This window comes from Carcharodon carcharias, chromosome 9, assembly GCF_017639515.1.
Source record: "Carcharodon carcharias isolate sCarCar2 chromosome 9, sCarCar2.pri, whole genome shotgun sequence".
NCBI lineage: Eukaryota > Metazoa > Chordata > Chondrichthyes > Lamniformes > Lamnidae > Carcharodon > Carcharodon carcharias.
In genome coordinates, this window is record NC_054475.1 from 86,314,890 (window position 1) to 86,329,030 (window position 14,141).

The following is a 14,141-nucleotide window of genomic DNA, read 5'->3' on the forward strand; positions in this document are numbered from 1 at the left end:
ATATGTAGAATGCCTTGGGTTCTATTTACAAGCCAACTGAATCACAGGGGAGGAAAAGAGGAGAGCGATTCTCCTAAGTATTTGTGGAAACAATCATACTCCTACCGATTGCTAATTTAAAGAGGTGGAGTGCTATTTTTGTCACAAAAGAGGACACATATTGAAACATTGCAAAGCGAGATTAAAATAGGCTTCCAGGCAACAAAACACAGTCAAATAAAGTATATATTATGGAAGAACTAGAAAAGACCAATTCTGACATTTATTCTTTATTCAATGTTAAAGTTGGGAAGGCAGAGTCAATCATTGTCATGTTACAGGTGAATGGAAGACCCTAAAAAATGAAAGTAGACACTGGTGCTTCTTCCACTGAAGTAGGAAAGCACACTTTATTTAAATATCTGATAGGTGCTCAACAATTATATTTGAAACAAACTTCTGCCAAGTTGGAAACATATACAGGCCAAGAAATCCAAGTAAATGGTATTTACCAGTGTAGCTGTTTATTATAGACACCAACACCAAACTGCACAACTATTGGTGATGGTGGTGGAAGGTGAAGGACCAAATCTTCTAGGTCATGATTGGTTGGAAGAGATTAAATTAAACACTATTACAGGTGCAACATCTGCAGAGTTACTGATGAGGTGTCATCTTCAAACAAGACTAAGCCTGATACTTCCCAATTTGAAAGCTGGGGAGAAAAGTCAAGGGAACCAAAAAGCGACACATGATTTCCATAGTCATGAGTGACACTTTACTGTTGGAGAAGCAGTATGTGTAAAGAATTTCGGTGGAGAACCGAAGCGGTTACCTGGTAAAATAAGCACCGGGACCGGACCATTGTCTTACCATGTAGAAGTGGGGGGGCCGGATCACCCATAAGCATATGGATCATTTAAGAAGGGAGCTACCCCAACAAAATGATGTTCCACCTGTGGCCATTGTTGAACCTGTGGTTCCTGTTGAAGTTGTTCAACCAAGGACAGTCATGCTCGAGGTCTCTGTGGGAGTAGATGATACTGAGCTGCCTGTGCCTAATGAGGTACCTGATGTTAATGTGGTTCCAGAGACTATGGTTCCTACACCAAATTCAGAAGTCGTGGAGCTGTGAGGTTCCACACAGATCAGGAAACCACCTGAAAGACTGAACTTGAAATTTCATGACCTGTGTAAATATTGTAATGTCATGAGATAAATATCCTTGTAAATACAAAATATACAGAAAAGTTGAAGGGGGTGGTGGGGGCGAATGTCGTAATTATGGTTTTGATAAACATAGGACTATGACTTTAAGAATAATCCTGTGTTGTAAGATGACATGATCTGTGTAAACCAATCAGCTTGCACCGTGAGGAACTTCCTGGAGGAAATTCTTCTTTAGTTATAAAGTTAGGTGCACACATGTAGCTGCTGCTGCTGTCTTGTAAATAAAGTTCAACGTTTCCACCAAGAAAAGTTGCCTAGAGAATCAACTCTACCAATCACTCGAGTGAGATCACGTCTGGAGTACTACATACAATTTTGATCTCCTTACTTCAGAAAGAATATTTAGTTCTTAAAAGGGTACAGAGAAAAGCAGCACAATTGATTCCAGAACTTGAGGGAAGTAAAAAAAAACAGAGCAGAGAAGTTAGAATTGGGTATTTAGACACTTATAGGAAGTAAATTTTTTGTATCCCGTCAATCTCCATTTTGATTGTTAGGGTTTTCCCAAGTAACATATTCTAATTTTCCATTTAATTTTAGGCTGGGATTTACTGGTTAAATTTACTGGATTATTTCTGTACTGGGTGGATTCTCATTACAATTGCTCTGCTGGAACTCATTGGTCTAAGCAGGGTCTATGGTAGTAAAACAGGAAAAATACTGAAACAACCTAAATAATTACATTATAAAGTATTTCAGAAAAAACATGAAAATGTACATGATGAAGATTGTCCCTCACTTCCGAAGATGATGGGAATTCAAGTTCTCTCCTGAATTGTCAAAGCTTTTCCCCCGTTTAGTCCCATAAGCCAAAATAAGACAGACACAATATTTTGTATCCTTTATCACAGATCCCCTGGTTCTTGCTGGGCTACAGTTGCTTGTTATTGGAGTCAGTTTTGCTGCATCCATTTTCCTGTTAATTGCCGATGGGAATGTTGTTCAAACAGCTTCACCCTGAGTTTAACAGTTTGCCACTCGACTCAGTCAGTTACTGGTTTCTTCCAACAATTAAGACAGATGGACCAATAGGACGGGATCTCCAGCGCTGTCATATTTATCTTCACAGGTAATCAGGTTGATGACAGGGAACAACTTACTCCTCCTGTGTGAAGTCCTGAGTGATCCTTTCTCTGATTCAACCTGTTCATTAGTGATACCCAGTACAAGATGAACTTCTACCGTAAACTGCCCTGAAGACTGGACAAACCAAGTGTTTGTGTCTCTGCTTTCTTGTTGTTCACAGGGGTAAACAGATTCATCAAGGACATTGAGATGATGATTGGGGAAAAGAATTGGCTCTTCTGGCTGTGGTGGAGAGTGTGTTGGGTTATTATCTCTCCATGTTTGTTGGCAGTAAGAAGATGTTATATCTTTTAATGATCTAAGCTGAATGTTATTATGTGCAGGTAGTCTGTCTCATTGTGTTTCTAATCTTATTTTCTACATTTCTTTCACTCAGGTAATCTTAATCTGGTCCTTAGCAACATTTGGACCGCCAACATATGGACCTGTTGAGTACCCTGTCTGGGCAACAGCACTCGGCTGGTGTATAATAATCTTCTGTATTATGTGGATCCCCATTATCGCTATTGTGAGAGTTGTCCAAGCTGAGGGCTCCACCTTGTGCCAGGTAAGGAAATCTCTTAAAGATTAGGGCCGGGATTTTCCGGCCCCGTTGCGAGTGGGACCCGCCATGGGTGAGGCTGTGCCCCAGCCAGAAGCCCATTGACTTGCGGCGGAACCGGAAGATCCTGGAGGCAGGCGGATAGGTGCGGAAAATCCAGCCATAGGGAACACAACTTTTGTGCAGTTCTCCCAATCGCTCATTTTACAACAACTGCAAGTTGTATTTATATTGCACCCCTATTGTAATAAACCATCCCAAAACACATTACAGGAGTGTTATAAAGCAAAATCTGACACTGAGCCACATAAGGAGATACAGGGCAGATGACCAAAACCTTGGTTGAACAGGTCAACTTCAAAAAGTGCTGTAAAGGACGAAAGAGAAGTGGAGAGATATAGGGGAAATTCCAGAACTGAGAGCCTTGACTGCTGAGGACATGATCACCAAAGGTGGAGTAATTCAAATCAGGACCACTCAAGAGGCCAGAATTGGAGGAGCGTAGATGTCTCAGAGGGTTGTTGAGCTGGAGGGGATTACAGAGATAGGGACGGGTAAGGTCATGGATGGAATTGAAAACAATGACCCAAATTTTCATAGATTCAGAACGACCCTGGGGCCATTTAAGAATGGCAGGTGGGATCCAAATCTGGGATACCTGCTCCAACCCGCTCACCCCCACTTTTGGCTCTGCAATTTTCACCGGCGTGGGATAAGGGCACAAGACCCAACCTGTTAATCCTTCCGTTTCACACTTGTAAATCGTCTCTGTATCTTCCTTTGTATCCCTTTCATAATATGGTGTCTAGAACTGCACACAGTCCTCTAATTATGGTTTGAATAAGGTTCAATACTGTTTAGCATAACTTCCCTAATTTTCAATTCTATCTCTCTAGAAATAAAGCTTTGCACTTTGTTAGCCTTTTATGGCCTTGCTAACCTGTGGCACAATTTTTTGTGTTTGGTATATTTGTACTCAGAGAACCCTTTGTTCTGCTACCCCACAAAGATTTGTACCTTCTGATTAATAAGTGACCTCCCTATTCTTCCTACCAAAATGTTCCACCTCACGTTTATCTGTGTTGAATTTCACTTGCCAATTATTTTCCCATTCTGTAAGGTTATTAATGTAATTTGATGCAGTCCTTCTCAGTGTTGACTAGACCCTCAATTTGGTATCATAATCCATTCTGCCATTTGTTCACATTCTCTGACTTTATTCCCATTTTGGGGCAGCTTATCAATGGCTTAATGAAAATCCAGATAAATTACATCTACTACATTACCATTGTCTACCCTCGCACTTGCATCCTCAAAAAAATCAATAATGTAGGTCAAGCAACATTTCCTCTTTTAAAATCCATGCTATTTATTATAATATTTTTCATTTCTACATGTTCCTCTATTCCCTCCTTTAGTAAGAATACTGTTACTTTTCCTACCACTGATGTTAAGCTGATTCATCTATAATTTCCTGGGCATGTTCTGCAACCCACCTTGTAAATACAAGAATTACATTAGTTATAAGCCAGTGCTCTGGCAGTACCCTTTTTCTGATAAATTATTAAGTATGTGTAGTGATTAGGCCTCTGTAATTTCTTCCCTAGATTATTTTAAAACATCTTGATGCAATCCATCGGACCAGGGGCAGAATTTTACCGTCAGCGAGCAGGGGCGGGCGGGCAGGGTCCACTTGCCGGCACATAAAATGACGTGGAATGACGTCGGGTGGAACCCCCAACATCACCGTGCCCTATTTAAATTCTCAGGAAGGCAGGGGTGCAGCAAAATCAGCTGCGGGCCGCCAAACAGTCAATGGCCACTTGAGACCATTGACAGGATCAATTAAGCAATTAAGGGACCTGTCCGTCCAACCTTAAGGTTGGTGGGTCGGCCAGGAACTCCGGCAGCAACTAGAAAAAACATGAAACCTCATCCAGCAGTGGGATGAGGTTTCCTGTAGGGTTTTAAACATTGTAATAAAGTTGTAATGTAAATTATGAACATGTCCCATCTCATGTGACATTGTCACCTGAAGGGACTTGTAAGGGATTTTCCTTTTCTCTTTTTTTAATATTTTTAAAAGTCGAGGTGATTTCCCTGAGGATGCACTTAGCCTCAGGGAGATGAGTGCGCTCTTTTGTGCGCATGCGCGAAAGAGCGCACTCTCAATTTTAGGGATTCCCCTGCCAGCACAGGGAGCGCATAGTGCTTCTCGGCAGATGTCATGCTGGGTGGGCCTTAATTGGCCCGCCCACATAAAATGGCGGTGCAGCCCCTTGTCACTGGCGGCGTTCGGCTCCTTGCCCGCCCGCAATTGGGTCAGGCCCGCCCGCCCGACTAATGGAAAATTCTGCCCCTGGGGTTTTATCCTCTGAGTTTCTTTAGTTTATGTAATATATCCTCTTTTATTTGAAATACACATCACATTGCTTATCTCAACTCGTCATTCAATGTCATATCCACCTGCTCTAGCTCCCTGGTAAACCAAAGTACTTATTTAATATTTCTGCCATTATTCACTATTGTTACCTGTGATATTTTCCTGCCTATCTCTTAATGGTCCCATTCCAGTACAGATTTCCTTTTATTGATATGACTGTAAAATATTTTACTATTTTGCTTTATGTTTAACAATAATTTAATTTCATTATTCCTTCCTTCCTAATATTCCTATACTATATTTCTAATATTCCTATACCTACCTAATTGTGCTTTTGACTTCTCTCCTAATCTCTTCATGTTCTCTCTTACCCTGCTGTCTGTGCCCATAATGTAATCTTTCCTCACCCTCAATTGTTCCCTTTGGTCTTTATTCAACCATGGTATCTCACTGGTGTTTAGTTTGACCTCTCCTTTTAGTCAAATCTATTTCCCCTGCACTGTCGGTCACTGTTTTGAATGTCTCCCTTTGATATTCTGCATCGTTGTTTCACAATATTGGTGGTCATTTCATTTCCCCAAGTTCTAGACTCAGCCAATCAAAATCAGTTTTCTTCCAATCTATTAACCTGTTTTTCCTCAGACTTATGCCCTTCCCTATGGTCATCTTAAAGTGAATTATATTATTGCCCAGATGTTCACCTACTTTTACATCCCTTAACTACTCTGGAACATTCCCCATTAATTGATCCAATGAGAAATCTTCCCATGTTGGGTTTTCTTTATATTTTGGGTTAAAAACAGCCCTGTACACAATGTAAGAGCTCTATCCACGTATCCCCCAATCTATCTCTTCTTTTCAATTAATATCAGACAGGTTGAAATCCCCCATGATTATTAATATATGTTCTTACTCAACTCTAATTTTTCTGCACATTTCTTCCTCCATCTCCCACCCACTATTACGCAGTCAATAAATTAGTGTAATCGATCCTTTATTAACTGTTATCTCTATCATTTGGATCCTATTTCTGTCTTGCCAATAGTTATGTCCCTTTTTTTCGACCGTCATTCTGCTATCCTGAACAAGCACAGCTACTCCATCTCCCCTTATTCCATCTCTTATCTTTTTAAATATGTTTTATCCTGCAATGTTTAATTCCCAGTTTTCCATAGCTGTTTCTAAATGATCCCAACCATCTCTGGTTCCTCCCAATGAGTGATCCTCCAACTCCCCTGTTTTATTACACGCACTGTGTGCATTGCTGTACAGACATTTTAAATGACTTTTAATCAGATTGCCTCTCACTTTATGTTAAATCACCTATTTTAGATTATGGCTCCATCACTCTATTTATTCCCTTACTATAAATATCCTGTCGTACCTTGTTCTTTCAAATGCTCTCCTTCCCTGTTCTGTTTACATTCAGACAGCTTTTGTTTTTTGGAGAGAAAAGTTTGTATTTTAATTTCCCATCCCTGTTTGCTCTTCAGTAGGTTCTTGTAGGGCTTCTCCTTGAGCCATTGGAGACTATGTTGTGAATGTGCTCCCACAGACCCATCAGTGCATAATGTTTCCCAGAATGAGTGATCTGGAGATGTGTAAAAGCTCATTAGAATCAGTTAGTGATGTGTTCTCTATCAAATGGGTATTGTTTAGATGTTGTAGCTATTTTGTCAAATGAGATGAAATTGACTTAATAACACTGCTTTAATCGATGTGGCAGTGACTGCAGTAAAATATTTTTAACAGTGATTATTTAGATGTAATACATGCTGCTTCAGTGTATCTCACTGCCAGTACACAGCCTAATAGACATGGGAGTATCATCTCTGTGATAAACATATGGGTTAAATAGTTTTTGGTATTTTGTGAATTGTCAACTGTTAGAACAAACTGCAGGATAATCTGATTAGGAATGGGGTTTCTCCAGTTGGATGTTAATGGTGGGTAAAAATCCAGCAGAAATGTTTAAACGTTTCACTTTTCTTTCCACAGAAAATTTCTGCCGCTCGCACATCAGCTCCTGGTTGGGGTCCGCACTTGGAATATCACAGAGGGGAAAGGTACAGAAAGAATCTTGCTTCTCTAGAAGGCCTTAACCATGTGCAACTTCTTACTCTGCCTGAGATGTGAAAAGTGATGGAGAAATTTTGAATCATTGAATCATAGAATAGTTACAGCACAGGACAAGGCCATTTCGTGGGAAGGGGAGGCTGTGGCATAGTATTATTGTCACTGGACCCAGGTTCGAATCCTACCGCGACAGATTGTGAAATTTGAATTCAATAAAAATCTAGAATTAAAAATCTAACAATGACCATGGGTAAAACTTTTTGCTTGGCAGGCGGGCGCATGCCCTACCTGACCAAGTGTAAAATGTCGCATGATGACGTTGATCAGCAGGAGCGCACCTGCAAACAATTAAAACACCTATTAAGGCCATTAAAAAGTTATTTAAAATAAAAGTTTTCACTGCCCGTCCAACCAAATAGCCTTTGCACTTTCCCATGGGTCAGATGAGGTTTCCAAAAGCAAGTAAAAATAAAATAAATACTTTAATTTTTCATTAATAACATGTTCTGCTCATGTGACAGAGCCACATGAGGGGACGTGTTTCATTACATTTTTAATTGTAAAATTTTTTTTCACGTATCTTCACTCCCTGAGGCAGAGAGCTGCCTCAGAGAGACTGTGGGGAGAGCTTTCGGAGCCTGCTGGTAGCGGGTGTGATAGGTGGTGTGCGTGGAAAATATGGTGGGACCCACTTCACGACGGCATGAAGGAGGTCTCGATCTTCCACTCAGCCTGCCACAGAGGGCCGTGTTTCCCGCCATCGGTCGGCGGGGAGCTAATTATAATACACTAGCATATCATTAAAAGCCATCCTGCCAGGATCTTGGAGCCCCGCTGTATCGTCCACCCATGTTGGCAGGAAAGCACGTCGACGTGTTTCACAACAGCACACAGGTGACATGCACTTGGTGGCTTCACTTTGTGAGAACAGAGGCGAGTGAGCAGCAACGTTCTCCAAAGCTCACCCATTGTTTACAGGCCTCAGGGGGGCTGAGGAGCAGGGAAAACTGATGCCTGGCCTTGGAGGCGACTGCTGAGGGGTGGCGGGAGTCTGGGGGCAGGTGCTGGCCAGCCTGGGAGGTGACTATTGAATGGATGGGTGGGGTCAGATGCTGCTCTGGCGCTGCATCCTGCGCACAGGCAATTGAGGCAGGGAGAAAGGGTAAGCGAGGGGAGTGGCCATGCATTAGGGACACCTGTATAAACTGACCATGCCTCTGTAACTCAGACAGATCGGGCACAGCCCCAGTGACATGATTGGGGTCAGGTTCCTAGCCTGCCCGGCCATGCAAGCATTGCGGAGACACCAAAGGGCCACCAACGCTCCATACCATATCCCGCTCCCCAACCCCCCCCCAACCCCTCCGGCACAGACTTTGAGTCCGCCACCACTTTATTGGACTGTGGAGCAGTTGGGCTGCACATGTTGTACAATCTCCTCGCCAACACTGGCCATGTAGCAGTCACTTCTGGAGGCGCTCACAGCCCCTTGCAATCTCAGCATCCCAGTTTGGACCAGTGTCTCCCATGTCACAGGTTGACAGGACAGCTATGCAGCGCAGTCATCTCTGGCCATCCGAGGGGTGAGCAGCACTCTCCGGGAAGCGTTAAGGGGCCATGATAGGAAAGATGCTAAGTACCGCCATGATAACTATGTCTCTCTCTCTTTCATGCTGCAGGAGGACCAAGTCAGGATCATGGATCCTGGTGACCTAGCTGTATGCCCGATGGCCTACAGACACCGTAGAAGACGGAGGAGAGAGTGACTGAGGCACCTGGCTGTGCAAAGGCAGGAGCAGCAACCTCATGAAGAAGGGGCAGCAGGGGTTCCCACTCACACTGCCCAGGAACGACAGCGAGCCGTGGCTGGTTGGCACCTAGTGACACCCAGGGTCTATAGACGTCGCCTGCCATCCCTGCAAATGACTGAGACCAGTGTTGCCGACGACTGCACATGTCTAGGGACCTGGTGGCTCACATCTGCCACTTACTGCAGGACTTGTCACCAAAGGGCATCCACTGCCAGTGGCTGTGAAAGTGACTGCGGTGCTCAATGTCTATGCCAGTGGCTCCTTTCAGGGCTCCACAGGTGACCTCTGTGGGATTTCACAATCCGACACCCACAAATACATACATGAGGTCACGAATGCCATCTTCTCCATGGCACACAACTTTGTGCATTTCGCCCGGGACTGGGACAGCCAGGATGCAAGAGCCATTGGATTCACCCTGATCTCGGGATTCCCACAGGTGCAGGGTGTGATTGACTGCACTCATGTGGTGCTCAGGTCTCCATCGCTACACTCAGTGAACTTCATCAACCACAAGGACTTCCACTCACTGAACGTGTGCGACCACCAGAAACGTATCCTGCAGGTATGCGCACGGTTTCCAGGGAGTGTGCACTATGCCTACATACTGAGTCACTCGCAGATCCCTGCAGTCTTCCAGGGTCCACAGAGGCTGCAGGGTTGGCTCCCTGGCGACAAGGGCGACCTGTAGAGGCCGTGGCTGATGACACCCGTGCGGCGGCCTCAGGCTGCAGCAGAGCGACGCTACAATGAGGCTCATGCTGCAGCTCACAACTTGGTGGGGCAGACCATCGGGATGCTGAAGATGCAGTTCCGGTGCATGGACTAATCTGATGAGGCCCTGCAATACAGTTCACAGAGGGTGTCACACATCGTCATCATCTGCTGCACCTTTAGGGTGAGGGGGTCCTTGGTGGTGACAATGATGGGGATGAGGCTCTCACACTGGCTAGATGAGGCAGGCACACTCAGGAGGCCCTCATAACTGCCAGATTTGTGAAGGCTGATGATGACATGCAGTGAGGTGTCCCTGTAGATCCTCACATCGCAGATGTGAATGTTTGACTCCAGTCTGGCTTATCTCAGCGTCAATACCCTTTTGAGAGAATGCTCCTGTCATTGAGACACAATGGAGGCCTTAATAGTTACTCGATCGCAGGAGGATGATGATGACATGCAATGAGGTGTCCTCATAGACCCTCGCAGTTGTGAATGTTTGACTCCAGTCTGGCTTATCGTAGCGCTAATATCTTCTGTGAGAATACTCCACTAAGGGAGATGCAGTGGAGGCCCTTACAGTCACTCGATCACAGGAGGATGATGACAACATGCAGTGAGGACACTCCATAAATCTTCACATAGCCTCTGAGAATGTCTGACTCTTGTCTGGCCGAGGGCAGCTTGCTTGCGCTCAGTGATCAGCGTCATATCACAGAGACGCAGCCATGAAACTTTAGATGCACCTGATGCTATGTCCGCCTTCAGCACCTCAGCCCTTCAGGAGCTGGTGCACAGCATCACTGGTCACAGATACTGGTGTGATGAGGGCCAGCCCCACCTTAAAGGTGCTGAGAGCGCACAGAGAGTATGAGAGAACTCTGTGGCGCCTGCCCACTACATTCTGGCAGCAATGGCCAGCACTGTCAAGGTGCAGGCATCAGTAATGTTTCCAGACAGTGTGAGGCTGGATCACCACTGTGGTCTGAAGGCTGCACAGAGCACAGGGAAGAGGCCCTGGACTGAGACACCTTGTGTATCTTGTGCAAAAAGGTTTCACATCTGAGTGAATGAACACTGCTCATCAGAACAAGGAGCCACAGGCAGGGAGACATTCTTGGGAGTTTATTGATAATAGTGAACATTATGTACAAGTGATTAACACCCATGCCCAGGCTGAGCAATTAATTCTCCTTAACTGTCCTAACCCTGCGTCTTGGTGCTCCCCGGACATCCACAGCTGAGGTGGAGGCAGCCTGCTGACTGTGATGCCCTGTCTGTGATGACTTTGGCTGGCGTCCTTTGGAGGGTCCCAACCTGCTTTCAGGGCCCTGCTCTGTGGCAGTGACACCCTCCTCGGCCTGTGAAGCTGGATCTGCGGAGGTCACAGGAAGAGGGCAGTCAGATGGGCCGGTCACTCCAAGAGTCACCTGGGTGGATGGCCCCAGAGCATACACCTGCTGATCCTCCTTTCTATGGGTGCTTGAGGGCTCCTGGTTGATTCTGTGAGCGGAAGGGGAAGCTGGAGTGAGATTGAGCCGCCCAACACCCCTCTCATGTACACACTGTTGGAGGCCAACTATGGCATCAGTGATGGAGTGTGGAGTTAAGCCCCCGGAGCAGTGCAGAAGTCATGTCCTGAACCAAGGTCTCCATGGTGGCCGCCATCCTGCCAGTGTTGACCTCGGTGCATTGCAATGCCAGTGCTGTTACCTCAGCCTGAAGGTGGACGGACTCCTCCATCGTGCCTTGCAATCTGAGCAGTGCAGTGGACATCTCTTTCTGATGTTCCCAAGCTTGCCTTTGCTACTCCAGAAACTGTGACATGACCGAGTCCAGAGGCTCATCATTGGACTCAGCAATATTCTGGCCTCTGGCAGTTCCCCGAGTGCCGGAGACCTGGGAAGTCCCTGCCTCCGCCTGCTATGGATCAGAAAGTGCGATGTGCTCACCAGATTATGATCCCAAGGCTACTCTAAAGCTAGGTCCCACCGAGGTGTGTCTCCCTGTGCTGGTGGAGGGTGTGGGTGAGCATTGTGATGGGACTTAAGGGAGGGTGCCTTCAGATTCCTCATCAGAGGTTTCTTCGGGGCTTGATTGGAGGCCCTGGGTCATGGACTCTGTCAGCTGTTTGGCAGATGTGCCTGCGAAAGCAAGGAGAGATAATTAATGCATGGCAATAGCCTGTGAAAGGGGTCACGTCACTCACAGCATGGTTGCCTGATGGATGTTGCACTGCTGAATCCTCACTTGGTAGAGCAGCACCGACCTTATCATCAGCACAGGACCAGTCATCGCTGGCCAGCTAAATTACTCTGTTTTCAAATTCTGTGAGAACTTTGATCTCTGGCATCCCTCCATCTGTCTGCGACCTTTCCCTCCTCTTGTGAGTCAGTTTGTCCTGCGTGGAGAGAGATGAGGAGAGAGTATCAGGATGCCTGCCAGGCCAGATGATAAGTATGCCTGGCCTATGTGGATGGTGAGTGATCCCATGGACGGGATGAGGACAATGATGGTGTGTGTCAAAGGGTGACTGGTGATGTCCCTTGCACTGACAGTGTGAGGGCCCTGTGGGTGTGTGATGGGTTTGTGAGTTGGGAGTGATGAATTGCAGAACGGAGGAGATCATTCATACTTTTGCGGCACTGGATGGCTGTCCTCCTCTGCAGGGCATTGGCACTGACCACCCGCTGCCAACACCTCCCAAGCCGGGTTGGTGACATTGCTGCCCACCCTGTGGCCAGATTGGGGGTAGAGCACATCCCGGCAGGCGTCCACAGCATCCAGCAGTTGCTCAAAGGGCCCATCATTGAAGCGGGAGACTGCAGTCTTTCTGCCTTTGCTGGCCATGTCTCACAGGCAGCGGTGGTGAGCTGGTGGTGATGAGCGCTTTGCTGGTGGCTGCTCTTTAAGGATGGCGGCCGGTGTGATGCAACAGTGGGGTGATGGTGAGTGGACGAATGACAGCCCGTCCACCATGGAAATGGCATGCTTCCCAGGAGTGACTGGGACAATGAGTGAATATATAATGAGGCAGGCTCAGAAATCTACAGCGTGAAAACCCGGTATTTTCATTGGCAGATAGGACTCCATTTTACCTGCCCGCTACACACTTAGTGCAATTCTGGGAAAATTCAGCCCTATGTAGTGTGCACTCGCACTCATGTGCGAAGGTCGTGCTCGGCTGGCTTGCACTCCTCCCCCCACCCACACAGGCAGTGCTCAGCGCTTCTGCTCTTATTTCCCACTGGGCAGGCCTTAATTGGCCTACCAGCATGAAATTACCTTTTGGGCCCAATCATGGGCGGCAGGCAGCTTCTCAACCACCCCCACCCAGCCCTCATGCCAAAGGGAAAATTCTACCCCATGAAACCATTGTCAATTGTCGTAAGAATCCATCTGATTCACTAATGCCCTTTTAGGGAAGGAAATCAGCCGCTGTTATGACACAGCAGATGATATGTGCCAGGTGAATCAAATCCACGATTGAAACTTGATCACAGTATAACAACAATTTTGCAAGTTGTATTTATTTCAAGATGTGTGCACTGAATTCAGCAGTAATAAGTTCACCAAAACTTGAGATTTTTTTTTAAAAAGACTAAAATTAAAATATTTATTAACAAAAGAGAAGATTTCAACACAGAACTACAAATTACTACAATAACAACTCCTAAAATCCCTAATTAACCTGACTCCCCCTTTAAGGCAACAGTCCAATAATAGTTTTTTTAGATTTTAAACAGATCCAGCAAATTAACACAATACTCCGGACAGTAGAATTCAAAATGGCTTTTCTCCAGCTTTGGTTTCTGTAGACAGTAGGTTTATGCACAAATGCTGCTGGCTTGACATGTAGCCTTATTCTCCTCTACACATGTTTCTCCTTTTTTAATATGTTAATTCCATTCTTTCCAGGCAGAATATTGCACTTATCTGGCGGGCATGTGCCTGACCCAGACGAATGTAAAATGACACGTGATGGCGTCAGATGAGCGTCCCGAGGTCATTGCATACTCGCGCGATATTTTGGTCGATGGGCCCAACAGGCAGATGAAAAGGCCAAGCGGCCTTTGGACTTTTTGTGAAACCTCATCCACGAGCGGGATGAGGTTTCGATCAGTGATTTTTAAAAAAATAAAAAATGACAGAATCACATGAGGGGGTATGTTATTCAAAAGTAAACAATTTAAAAATGTTATGTTCAAAAAAGCTTCGTCTCCCTGAGGCTGTTCTGTGCTCTGTGCCTCAGAGAGTTTTTACTAAGCGCACTTGCGCGCCTGCACAAACCTTCACGCTTGCCTTCCTCCACCCCCCT

The 14,141-nt window shown here is 45.6% G+C and overlaps 1 pseudogene; it reads left to right on the top strand.

The window, feature by feature from the left end:
• The window catches only part of LOC121282439, a 100,775-nt pseudogene extending 93,420 nt beyond the window's left edge, over nt 1-7,355 (top strand).
• The last annotated feature ends 6,786 nt before the right edge of the window (nt 7,356-14,141 follow it).